Source organism: Hyla sarda, chromosome 2 (assembly GCF_029499605.1).
Source record: "Hyla sarda isolate aHylSar1 chromosome 2, aHylSar1.hap1, whole genome shotgun sequence".
Classification (NCBI taxonomy): domain Eukaryota; kingdom Metazoa; phylum Chordata; class Amphibia; order Anura; family Hylidae; genus Hyla; species Hyla sarda.
The window spans coordinates 46,206,715-46,219,100 of record NC_079190.1 but is presented as its reverse complement, the minus strand read 5'-3'; the positions used below and the strand labels follow the sequence as shown (position 1 = coordinate 46,219,100).

Genomic DNA, 12,386 nt, shown 5'->3' with positions numbered 1-12,386 from the left:
TACAGATAGATACATAGTGTAGTATAGACAGTAACAATGAAGACAACATAAATGAATAATTCAACCTAAAAGGTATAACACAATAGAGACTATGGGGGAGATTTATTAAAACCGGTGCAGAGCAAAAGTTGCCCAGTTGCCCATAGCAACCAATCAGCTTACTACTTTCATTTTAAACAAGGCCTCTGCAAAATGAAAGCAGTGATCTGATTGGTTGCTATGGGAAACTGGGCAACTTTTCCTCTGGACAGGTTTAGATAAATCTCCCCCTATATGAATAGTACCAGATTGACAAGAAGTACAGATAAAAATAAAACTAGACTATAATGAAATAAAAAGAAAAAAGAAAATGAGAAATGAAAAAAAGAGAAATTATTTTTTAATTTCTCATTTTCTTTTTATTTCGTTATAGTCTAGTTTTATTTTTATATTTATCTGTACTTTCTCTTTTTTTTATTTTTTTATTTTAATTTTTTTAATTTATATTTACCTGTATTTTTAATTTCTAATCATGTCAATCTGATACTATTCATATATTCTCTATTTTATTGTATTATACCTTTTTAGGTTGAATTATTAATTTATGTTGTCTTTGTTACTGTCTATACTTAACTATGTATCTATCTGTATTTGTTTTATATTGCATTGTTTGTATTTATTTTATGATTTTATTCATATACCTATACACACAGTGCGGCAATCAAATCCGCAATTATATATTTAGCCATTTGTGTGTTAAATGATTCCAGGTCGGGATTTACAAGTGTATAATCGCCTTCCGCGATCCATTTTAAGTTTAGTCTGTTCCTAAAGCATCACCTTTGCCTTATCAATTTGATTGTGACCGGATAACTATATAAAGGACTTATAGCTTCAGAAACCATATATGCCTACTGAGGAAAGGGCCGTTCTGACAAACCATTGCCCTGAAATGCGTCTAGATTTTACTACGTTTTTTACCGCATCACCGATATCCATTGAGCACGCACTTACCTGAGGACTCCGTACACACTTCAAATTGCAGCCAAAGATCTTCGCCAAGTCAGCCGTGCTATCCTGATCCAGCTTCCAGACAATCTTGCCGATTGCCTGTGACGTCACACGCCATAGGACACCAGGAGGTCTGCATCCAGAGGCCGCCTAATACCATCTAATAGCGAGCATCTTGGGAACGGCATCAATTCCAACTTGGTCTGTGGCAGGCAGACCGCCGCGGTAACGCACGCCAGCATTGTATACCATCCAAGCATTGCAGACCTCACCATCTGTCCATAGGCGACTACTGCTGAGGATATCAGGCTGGTAACTATCTTCTCATTTACCATCTTTCATTTGCTACATCGGAGCCCTATCTACGGGACATTACATTACCGTCTGGACCAGATACCGGATTATCAAAAAATTCTCTAATACAACTTTCTATAGCAGTGCAAGTTATCGGTGTATATTATTATTTTATTTTTTTCAACTGTATATTTTTATTGAAAGAACATCATTGAAAATACATACAACAGCACAAGCAGGGAAAATGAACCCCGCCACTCAGGTAAACAGACATGGAACGCATAAAGTGTACAAAATCCAAGACTGAGTCAAACAGGGGGAGCATTGGAAAAAAATCCCAACTCCAGTTACCATATATAACGCTTACATAAAGAGAAAGAGGGGGTAGGAGGGGGGGGGGGGGGAAGGATGGGAGAAACCAACAAACACTGAACTGACAGACCACAATCAGGAAGGGAAAGACAAGACCGAGAGAAAGCAGGAAAGGACGTGAAAAGGAAGTACTGACAAAAAATCCCAAAGGAGGGTCACAAGCTAGGGGGGTTGCCTATCCGTGAATCTATCCCAGGGGTCCCACACTGACAGAAAGGCTGGGACAGTGTTGTTCAAAGAGGCCGTGAGGGATTCAAGGGACCTAACTTCCCGTATCCTAGCCACTAAATCTTCATCAGATGGAGGGAGAGTCCGCTTCCAATACTTTGCTATAAGGGTTTTAGCAGCTAAAACAATATGTAAAAACAACCTAAACGGTTTCTTAGAGAGAGATCGGACAGAGAGTTGCAGTAGGAAGACCAGCGGGACCATTACCCCCAGCACCTCCCGAGCTAGACGCTGAACCCTGCCCCAATATGGTTGGATGAGCGGACAAGACCAGAAAATATGGTATGTGTCGCCCAGACCAACCCCACATCTCCAGCACTGAGGAGGAATATCAGTATTCAGCAGGGCCGGAGTATGTTACCACCCTATCAGCATTTTGTACTGCGTTTCCTTGTAAGCAGTACAAATTGAAGCCCTAGCGGCCCGACTCCAGATCACCCTCCACTGAGGAATGGTGATGACAGTCTGAAGAGCCGTCTCCCAATAGGCCATATATTTGTGAGAAGGGGGGACGCCATCAGGAGGGGAGATCAAGAAAGAGTAGATACTAGAAAGGAGTCCCCTTGTCTGGGGCCCGCCCCTGCACAGCCTCTCAAAGCAGGTAGGTAATGACACAGACAAAGAGCCCCTAGCGGAGGACAGATAATGACGAAGCTGTACATAGCGGGTCAATTCAGAGGAGGGGAGAGTCCAACGGGAGACCAGCTGGTCAAAGGGTAGGAGGGAACGGGCTACAGGGTCAACCACATCCGCCCAGCAGAAAAGGTAACGGGAGCCCCATTCCCTGACCATTAGGGAAGTCAATCCGGGGGGGAAATCCGGGTGATAAAGGAATGACCGTAGAGGAGAAAAAGAAGCCCGAAGCGTCGAGAACAATAAGTCCACACGTAACGAGTGAAGGACATGGGGCCTAGCAGGGGGCCAGCCGGAGATGGAAGAGGGAAAGTCCACAGGAGAGAGTTCGGGTGGGTCGGCGCTAGCCATAACTTCTCCACCTCCATCCACTTGCTATACGCATGGTAGTTTGGACCAGGATGCCAGGTGCCGCAGATGAGCCGCCCAGTAATATTTGGTCACATCTGGAACCCCAAGACCCCCCTGATGCCGGCTCGCCATCATAACCGACATAGACAATCTGTGCCGTTTAGCGTCCCAGATGAACCGAAAAATAGCCGTTTGAAAAGAGCGCAACACCGCTAGCGGGACCCGTACAGGTAGTGACTCAAAGTAGTAAAGTAGTTTAGGGAGGACAGTCATCTTAACCGCCGCAATACGTCCAAAAAACGATATATACTGGGCACGCCATTTCTCCATCATAGTACGCAGCTCACGGAACAGAGGGGGAAAATTAGCAGAGTAGAGGGAGGCATAAGTAGGAGTAAGATAGACCCCTAGGTATTTGATAGCAGACTGAGACTAACAGAAAGAATAGTTAGATCTAAGGAGAGAGACCATAGGAGAGGATAGATTGAGAGGCATAGCCTCTGATTTGGAGAGATTGACCTTATAACCGGAAACCCGTCCATAATCATGTAAGAGTTTGTACAGAGAGGGCAAAGAGAGGAGATGGTTAGTGAGAGTAAGTAAGACATCATCAGCGAAAAGGCAGATCTTAAATTCCCTACCATGAAGAGCCACCCCAGAGATATCCGGGTCCCCCCGGATCAAGGCCGCAAGCGGTTCGATACATAAAGCAAAAATCAGGGGGGACAACGGACATCCCTGCCTAGTTCCATTGTAGAGCGGGAAAGGAGTAGAGGAGGCAGAGGGAAGTTTGAGAGAGGCAGTGGGAGAGGAATACAAGCCCCCCAGTGCAGAGAGGAAGTTCCCAGAGATCCCAAATTTCTGAAGCGTAGCAAACATAAACGGCCAACCTAGTCTATCAAAAGCCTTCTCCGCATCTAAACTCAATAGCAAGGCCTGTCCGGACCCCCGATTGACCACATCTATCAGATCCAGAACCCTCCTAGTGTTATCACCCCCCCTGGCGTCCGGGGATAAACCCCACCTGATCTTTATGAATAAGGGTAGGCAAAAAACTACACAGGCGAGTCGCCAAAACTTTAGAAAACAGCTTAAGATCAGAGTTCAGGAGGGCTATGGGCCTGTAGCTGGAGCAATCATGGGGGTCCTTTCCCGGTTTCGGGATATATGTGATGAGAGAATGCCCTCCCCATGAAGAAAAGAGTTGAACAGAGGAACCAGTTTAGGCAAAAGAATAGTAGAGAAAGTTTTATAATACAGATAGGTAAAGCCATCGGGACCCGGAGAGCGCCCCGCTGGGAGGGACTTAAGGATCTCCGCAAGCTCCTCCTGTGTGATAGGGGCATTCAGAACCTCTCGATCACTGTCCGAGAGAGCCGAAAGGCTACACCTGGAGAGAAAAGAGTCAAGGGTCGCATTGCAATCCCCGGGGTCCGAGGGCAGTTGAGAAGGAAGAGAATACAGTTTAGAGTAATAGTCCTGAAAGAGACGTGAGATAGTGATTGGTGGTAATGAAGAGTCCCTGCTGAATCCTTCAATGCAAAGGGTGTCTGTGAAACCGCCCGGTCCCGAAGGAGCCTAGCCAGCATAGTATGGGCTTTATTACCTTTTTCATAAAAGCGCTGTTTGGCATAAAGCAATTGCCGCTCTACTTTATGGAGGGCCAGTTCACCCAGCTGAGACCGTGCAGCTACCAAGCGCATCAGGACCGGGAGGGAAGGAGCAACCTGAAGTCGAGCCTCCAGGTCGGAGATCAGAGCCCTGAGTTCCCGGGAATGAGCCAAACTATCACGTTTCTGTCTGGAGCCCAAAGCAATGCAATGTCCTCTAATAACGGCCTTATGGGCTTCCCACAAGACGGCTTGGGAAGAGACAGAACCCTCGTTAATAGTAAAATAATCAGTAATGCATTGGTGGATCGACTCACGGGAAGGAAGGGACTTGAGTAGGGAATCATTAAGACGCCAGTGACATCGGCGGACAGAAGAGGAAAACGGAGAAAAGGATACCAGAATAGGGCTATGGTCAGACCAGGAAATAGGCTCTAGTGAGGCAGAGGTGAGCATACGGACCATGGGAAGATTCCCCAAAAAATTGTCGATACGAGTATGGAGCTTATGGGGGTGAGAGTAAAAAGAAAAGGAGCGGTCAGAGGGATGGTCAATGCGCCATAGGTCAAAAAGTGCAGCCGAGTGAATCAATCGTCGAAAAAGCGTGGAGAGGCGTACCTGCGAAGCAGGTGGAGGGGACCCAGCGAGCGAGTGACGGTCAACCCTTGGGGAAAAAACTAAATTAAAATCCCCACCCAATAACCAGGCCGAGGGAGCACATTTATGAAGACAAGTGAAGACCCGCTTAAGGAAGGGTAATTGGGAGGAGTTCAGGGCATAGACATTACAGAGGAGCAGCTGTTTATCCCCCAGGGTCCCTTGTACAATAAGAAACCTGCCCAAGGGTTCGGCATATGAGGAGGTGACCTGTAAGGGACAAGTTCTAGATATTAATATAGCCACTCCAGCAACCCTTCTATCAGCAGAGGCAAGAAAAGCTTGAGGGTACAGGTGATGAAGGAATTGAAAAGTGCCCGTCTTATCAAAGTGTGTCTCCTGAAGGTATACAATATCAGCTTTAAGGGCTACCAGCTCCCTCCGCAGCAAACGCCGCTTTGTGGGGGTATTGAGACCCTTGACATTCAAAGAGACACACTTAGCCATAAGAGTGGATAGAAGGGAAAAATCAAGTGCTGTGTACAGTACTCACTCAGCCTTTCAAGGGCGCTCAGGAGGGTCCCCCGAAAAACAGCAGTCCGCAGCGGTAAGCTAGACTTCCTAGGAGGGAAAGAGAAAAAAAAAAGAAGGCAGACTACCAGGATAAGGAAATAAAGGAGAGAACACAGAGAGACAAAGGGAAAAACCAGACGGAAACACCAGGGAAAGGGGACACAACAAAGAGAACCAAGAAATAACCACTGGAACATTAGCCAGTGTGGAGGCCAAAATGGGGAAACAAAAGCACAAAAGAGCAATAAACCGCACCATCTCACCGTTTGCCATGGCCTCAAGGGGGGGGGGGGGGGGAGGTGGAAGAACGCAACGAGAGCGATACCGCTCAGATAGACCAGCATCCCGCCTAGGGGCCAGGCAAATGAGAGTCCACCCTCAGCACAATCCCGAGGGATAGATCATGGAAACATCAGGAACCTAAGATGCAAAAGTTTGTCACATATCAGCATAAAAACAGAGTATCCAACAGAAGATCCGACTCCACAGCAACACCCGGACCATATGCATCAGCAAGCGGGAGGTAGTCCAATCAAGGAGGGTCCGGACCAGCCTTCAGCAAGCCAGAGGTTGAGGCAATGCGGTCAGACCGGAGACGCTTCCCCCGTACTGGCTGCCACACCGGAGGCAGAGATGGGGGAGGAGGGATCAGTCCCCAATCCGTGAGAGGAGGGACCGGGAGGTCTAAGGTTGAGCAAAAGTCCTGCAAGTCCAGAAACGTACGTAGAACAGCAGAGCGTCCATCCCGCCTGGCCTGCAGAGCAAATGGAAAAGACCATCTGTAAGGGATCTGTGCAGCACGTAGGGAGGACAGGAGGGGTTGTAGCATCCTTCTCTTGCGGAGGGTGATCCAGGAAAGATCTTGGAAGAGCTGTATAGGGGCCCCATCAAAGTTGAAATTCCGGAGGGAGCGCGACTTAGCCATTATGCGTTCCTTCAATTGGAAATCCGCCAGACAACAGATGACATCTCGTGGTGGGCCAGTGGCGGGGCGGGGGCGCAGGGCCCAGTGAGCCCGATCCAATTTGATGTTGTGGGATGGCGGCTCACCCAGTATCATGTTAAAGATGGCCTCTAGAGTGATGTGCAGATCTTCGGCCTGCGGGGCTTCCGGAAGGCCACGGACCCGTATATTGTTACGCCTTCCCCTATTGTCCAGGTCCTCCACATGCGAATGTAGATCGTTAAGAAAATCAGTCTGGGCAGACAGGGTACCCTGGAGTTTAGAGATGTAGGATCTGGTAGAATCGCGGGCCCCCTCAATTTCATCCACTCTATTGGAGACATGCTGGAGGTCTTTACGCATATCAGCGATTTCCGCTCTGCAGGCATCCCTGACCTCAGCAACAAGAGCCTGAAAGTCCTCCTTAGACGGCAAATGAGAGAGCAGCTGGCTGAAATCCATGGAGAGAGGGGCAGAGGCAGGGACCCCCGAGCAATCTAGATCAAAATCAGGGCCATCTCCCCAGGTCGGTTGACCAGATTTCCCAGACTGGCCCCTAGGGGACCCTGAGGCTGAGGAGGGGCCCGGTTGGGGTAACATCCCAGGGGAACCCCCAGTGCGTCTCGGGGCAGTCATAGTCCTTTGAGGCTTTGGAGGAGTCTCAGCAAGGGCCACAGCAAGGGCTGGGGGCCAATCACACCCCTCAGAGGAAAGGGCCGGGTGGGCAGCAGGCACAGTAGGGGAGACAACAGGGGACCCACAAACCTCCAGCAGGGGACCAACAGGAGCAGGAGGGACCCCCAAATCCACGGGTTCCAGGGCAGCAGGAGGGAAGTCCAGCACAGGGACCAGCTCAGGGCCAAAGTCCAGTTCCCCCAGAGCACAGTCCGGCACCCCTCCCCCTCCAGATACAGCACAGGTAGCAGCAGAGGCAGCAGTGGGACCAGGAATGGGGGACTGCAGCAGTTGGGCCTGCAGATCCTTGATCCCAAGGCCAGCGGTGGACGGGGCCGGGGAGGGACAGGAGGGATTCACAAGGCTCACCCCAGGGTCCGTGAAGGCAGCAGGAGGATCACTTTGACTGTCCGAGCCGGTCGCCGGGTTGCGGGATCCAGCAGCGGCTCCGACAGAGCGGGACCGCAGTCGGCGCTCTGAGGCCGGCGAAGCAGGCGGGGAGGCCGGAGCTGACGAGAAGTGCTGGCGGAGATAGCGCCTAATCCCTCCCGACAAAGTTTGGCAGGCAAGTCCGGGGGCCGGGGTCTGTCTGCGGCGTCTGGTTCCCCTGGGCATCAGAAAGAGGGTGGATGGAGGCTAATGTAGCTAATAGAACGGCCACGAGGCGCGGAGCTCAGAGACTAAGCAGCCATCTTCGGTCGCGGCAAGCCACGCCCCCCTCCGTTATCGGTGTATATTATTATGATATAACATATGCTCTTATATTACCTCTGCACAAGCGCCCTGTGCTAAGAGGTTTATTTGCACTTATTGTATTTTAATAACATTTTTGATTATTTTGTATCATATAATTGAATCACGGTCTTAATTTATATCAATTCAGTTTTGTCATTCATGTATCAGGTATCTGATACTAGTCTTGAGGGGTTGGTTTTTGTATAAATAGCTTTTCCAAATTACCCAACACCCGGTGTAGGTGTATAACCTCCATACCTTGACTAGTTAATTGTGAGCTGCACATCCCCTTTGTTTTTTGTATCCATAATATTTATGTGTAAATATATATATATATCTTTAAAGAAGTACTCCGGAATAGGAAAATTTTCCTCCATACTGACGGCAGTAAAAAAAAAAAATAAACAGGTACATACCTTCCTTGGTTTCCCCGGGGCCTCTGGTAACCCACTCCGGTCTCCGCCGCAATCCTCTTCCTGGTTGCTGGTGGTCAGCGAGTCATACTGCACTCAGCCAATCACCAGCTGCAGCGAAGTCCGACTCAGCCGACGATAGGTTGAGCAGCAGTGTGATGTTTTCGGCCCCAGCACCTGCTGCCAGCTGAGTCGGGACTTCGCTGCGGCCGGTGATTGGCTGGGTGAAGTATGACTCGCCGATCACCGGCAACCAGGAAGAGGATCGGGGCAGAGACCGGAGTGGGTTACCAGAGGCACTGGGGGGAGCGAAGGAAGGTATGTATCTATTTATTTTTTTACTGTGGGCAGTATGGACGACCATTTTCCTATTCCGGAGTTCTCCTTTAATATAGTATATTACTATAGGTGATTACTAAGAAACAGAAAATTCCTCCCATGGACAGGATTCCTCCAGGATTTAACCCAGAAAATATATATTTTTATTTTGTTTCACACCATAATTTATGATTAAGTAAAGGTTTCCAATAAAACGTTCTATTTGTCCTATAAGTAACAAGCCCCTCACGGCTCTGTCATTTAGTTATTGCAAAATAAAGATGGTCTGTGACCTTAAGGAGTTAATTGAGGATTAACATGAAGTGTTAAGTCCAGAAATCGCTACCTACACACAATAGAAACTTTATTAAATCCCACCGGCATTGTAATTCCTGTTGTACTGTGTGATGACAGACATTGTGCGAGAAAGTCAACTACAAATGAACAGTATGCCCGGGGCTTGTAGTCAATAGGTGGTGATTTTTACAGGTAGTTTTGTCAGGTTAAGATCCGGCTTGTGTATAGATTAGCTGGATAGACCAGAGTGACTACAACTCTATACAGGTGTTGCTATGGGAATGTGTGTGTGTATATAGCAGAAAACATTGCATACAACAAGTACACAAGTGCTGCACAGCATGGGTCACTGGCAATGTTATACTATTAACAAGATGTAAATTCATATTCATACCGTTTGTGCTGTGTTGTGTAAAAATAAAAATTTTTTTGTCCAACTCCATATTGGGGCATATGATGTCATAGAAGGGTCCCAGCAAGGGACAAGGCAAAAAACACCTTTTGATTTACAATAAAAACCTGTCACCATGATGATGATCAGCTGAATGATCTACACACTTGGGGCTTAAAGGGGTACTCAGGTGGAAAACATATATGTATGTGTGTGTGTGTGTGTGTATGTATATGTATATGTGTGTGTATATATATATATATATATATATATATATATATATATATATATATATATATATATATTTATTATAGGAATATGGGTGCACTACTGTGGTAGATGTAAACAATACATTGGCTATCCCTCAACACTGATGTTAAAATTGAGACATTCGCCAGTGTATCCTTATATGAAGGACACACCAGAGCCCGCACACCAACGCAAAGGTTTCTCAAATTGGTGCAAGACCTAACGCTAATCCTACCTGTGCTTAATAAGCAGAACAGGGGCCAGTGGGCAATTACGGCAGCATTCGGTTGACTCACAACTTCCTCCCAGATACCCTCCAGCGTGACTGAGCACACATGCAATGGGAGGAGGGAGGCAAGCTGCAAGCCCCACCTGAGTTGGCTAATATGGGTGCCCGGCCTTACAGGTGCTACCTTAATGCTGCCTTGTAGATATTCAAACAACAAAAAACGTGGTCTCAAATGGCTGGAGGTGCTCAACCCCAAATGCGGTTGTGCATTTATACTGGGGGAGCAGATCCTGCCCTTGTAGTCCGTTGCTAGGGGCGATCCCCAGCCCAGCATAAAAATGCATACAATGGAGGATGCCTGCAGCGGACTACAAGTGCCACAATAGAATCCTACACCAGATAAACGGTGTGGATGTGTAACAATTAGAATACAATACAGGAATATGGGTGCACTACTGTGGTAGATGTAAACAATACATTGGCTATCCCTCAACACTGATGTTAAAATTGAGACATTCGCCAGTGTATCCTTATATGAAGGACATACCAGAGCCCGCACACCAACGCCAAGGTTTCTCAAATTGGTGCGAGACCTAACGCTAATCCTACCTGTGCGTGATAAGCAGAACAGGGGCCAGTGGGCAATTATGGCAGCATTCGGTTGACTCACAACTTCCTTCCAGATACCCTCCAGCGTGACTGAGCACACATGCAATGGGAGGAGGGAGGCAAGCTGCAAGCCCCACCTGAGTTGGCTTGTTTGTTTAAATTTTATATTTGGAGGTGTGTAAACTCCAACATTAATGCGCCTTGAATATCTACAAGGCAGCATTAAGGTAGCACCTGTGAGGCCAAGCACCCATATTAGCCAACTCGGGTGGGGCTTGCAGCTTGCCTCCCTACTCCCATTGCATGTGTGCTCAGTCACGCTGGAGGGTATCTGGAAGGAAGTTGTGAGTCAACCGAATGCTGCCGTAATTGCCCACTGGCCCCTGTTCTGCTTATTAAGCACAGGTAGGATTAGCGTTAGGTCTTGCACCAATTTGAGAAACCTTGGCGTTGGTGTGCGGGCTCTGGTGTGTCCTTCATATAAGGATACACTGGCGAATGTCTCAATTTTAACATCAGTGTTGAGGGATAGCCAATGTATTGTTTACATCTACCACAGTAGTGCACCCATATTCCTGTATTGTATTCTAATTGTTACACATCCACACCGTCTATCTGGTGTAGGATTCTATTGTGGCACTTGTAGTCCGCTGCAGGCATCCTCCATTGTATGCATTTTTATGCTGGGGATCGCCCCTAGCAACGGACTACAAGGGCAGGATCTGCTCCCCCAGTATAAATGCACAACCGCATTTGGGGTTGGTGCACCTCCAGCCATTTGAGACCACGTTTTTTGTTGTTTGTATATATATATGTGCATTTTGGCATGTAATTTGAGCAAGTAAGACCGCCCACTGGACACAAAGGGGTACTCCGGTGGAAATTATTATTATTTATCTTATTTTATTTTTTAAATCAACTGGTGCCAGAAAGTTAAAGAGATTTGTAAAGTACTTTTTAGCAGCTGTATGCTACAGAGGAAATTATTTTCTTTTTGAATTTGTTTTTTGTCTTGTCCACAGTGCAGCGGAGTCAGCAGAGAGCACTGTGGACAAGACAAAAAAGAAATTCAAAAAGAAAATAACTTCCTCTGTAGCATACAGCTGCTAAAAAGTACTGGAAGGGTAAAGATTTTTTAATAGAAGTAATTTACAAATCTCTTTAACTTTCTGGCACCAGTTGATTTAAAAAATAAAATAAGATAAATAATAATAATTTCCACCGGAGTACCCCTTTGTGTCCAGTGGGCGGTCTTACTTGCTCAAATTATATGCCAAAATGCACATGAAAAAATTGTGCAATGTTCCATTTTTTTTCAAAGTAAGCATGCTGTTGTATTTAAAATATTATTTGAAATTACCACAGCGTTTTGGAACAAATTTTTTATTTATGTATTTTTTTTGTAAATTTCAAGAAATTTGGGTTCATTAGAATCTGGACTTTTTGTGAGTTAAGCAATGATGCTGTATGCATTGCAGCGTCCACTCACTACAATGTATGGGCCGGGTGTTCAGTGTACAGTACATTTCACAGAAGCCTTGGCTATTGTACATACTTTGCATGTGCAAGTAAGGCCCTTCCAAAATCCTAAATCCAAAATTTACCCTTGCTTCTTGGTCCTTTTGACACCTTGGTGACATGGGTAGATTTCCTTCCGAAGGTATAGGCTTTGTTGTTGGGGTACATACTAAGTGTTGGCTGCTGCACACGGAAGTGGATTGTCGGGACTTGAAACTGTCATAACACTTCAGCGCCTGTGTCAACCCCTTTGACCTTACAAATTACATTTTAATATCAGCTGCAAATATAGAAAGTCAGTGACTAACCATTATGAAATATTTCCATTTGTTTCTACAATATGACCCAAGCTTTCTCCTTT

General features: G+C 46.7%; 1 protein-coding gene across 1 annotated transcript in view; it reads left to right on the top strand.

The window, feature by feature from the left end:
• CENPJ (centromere protein J) overlaps positions 1–12,386 on the top strand; it is a 70,759-nt gene that overhangs the window by 15,372 nt on the left and 43,001 nt on the right. The gene's annotated exons all lie outside the window — the stretch shown is intronic.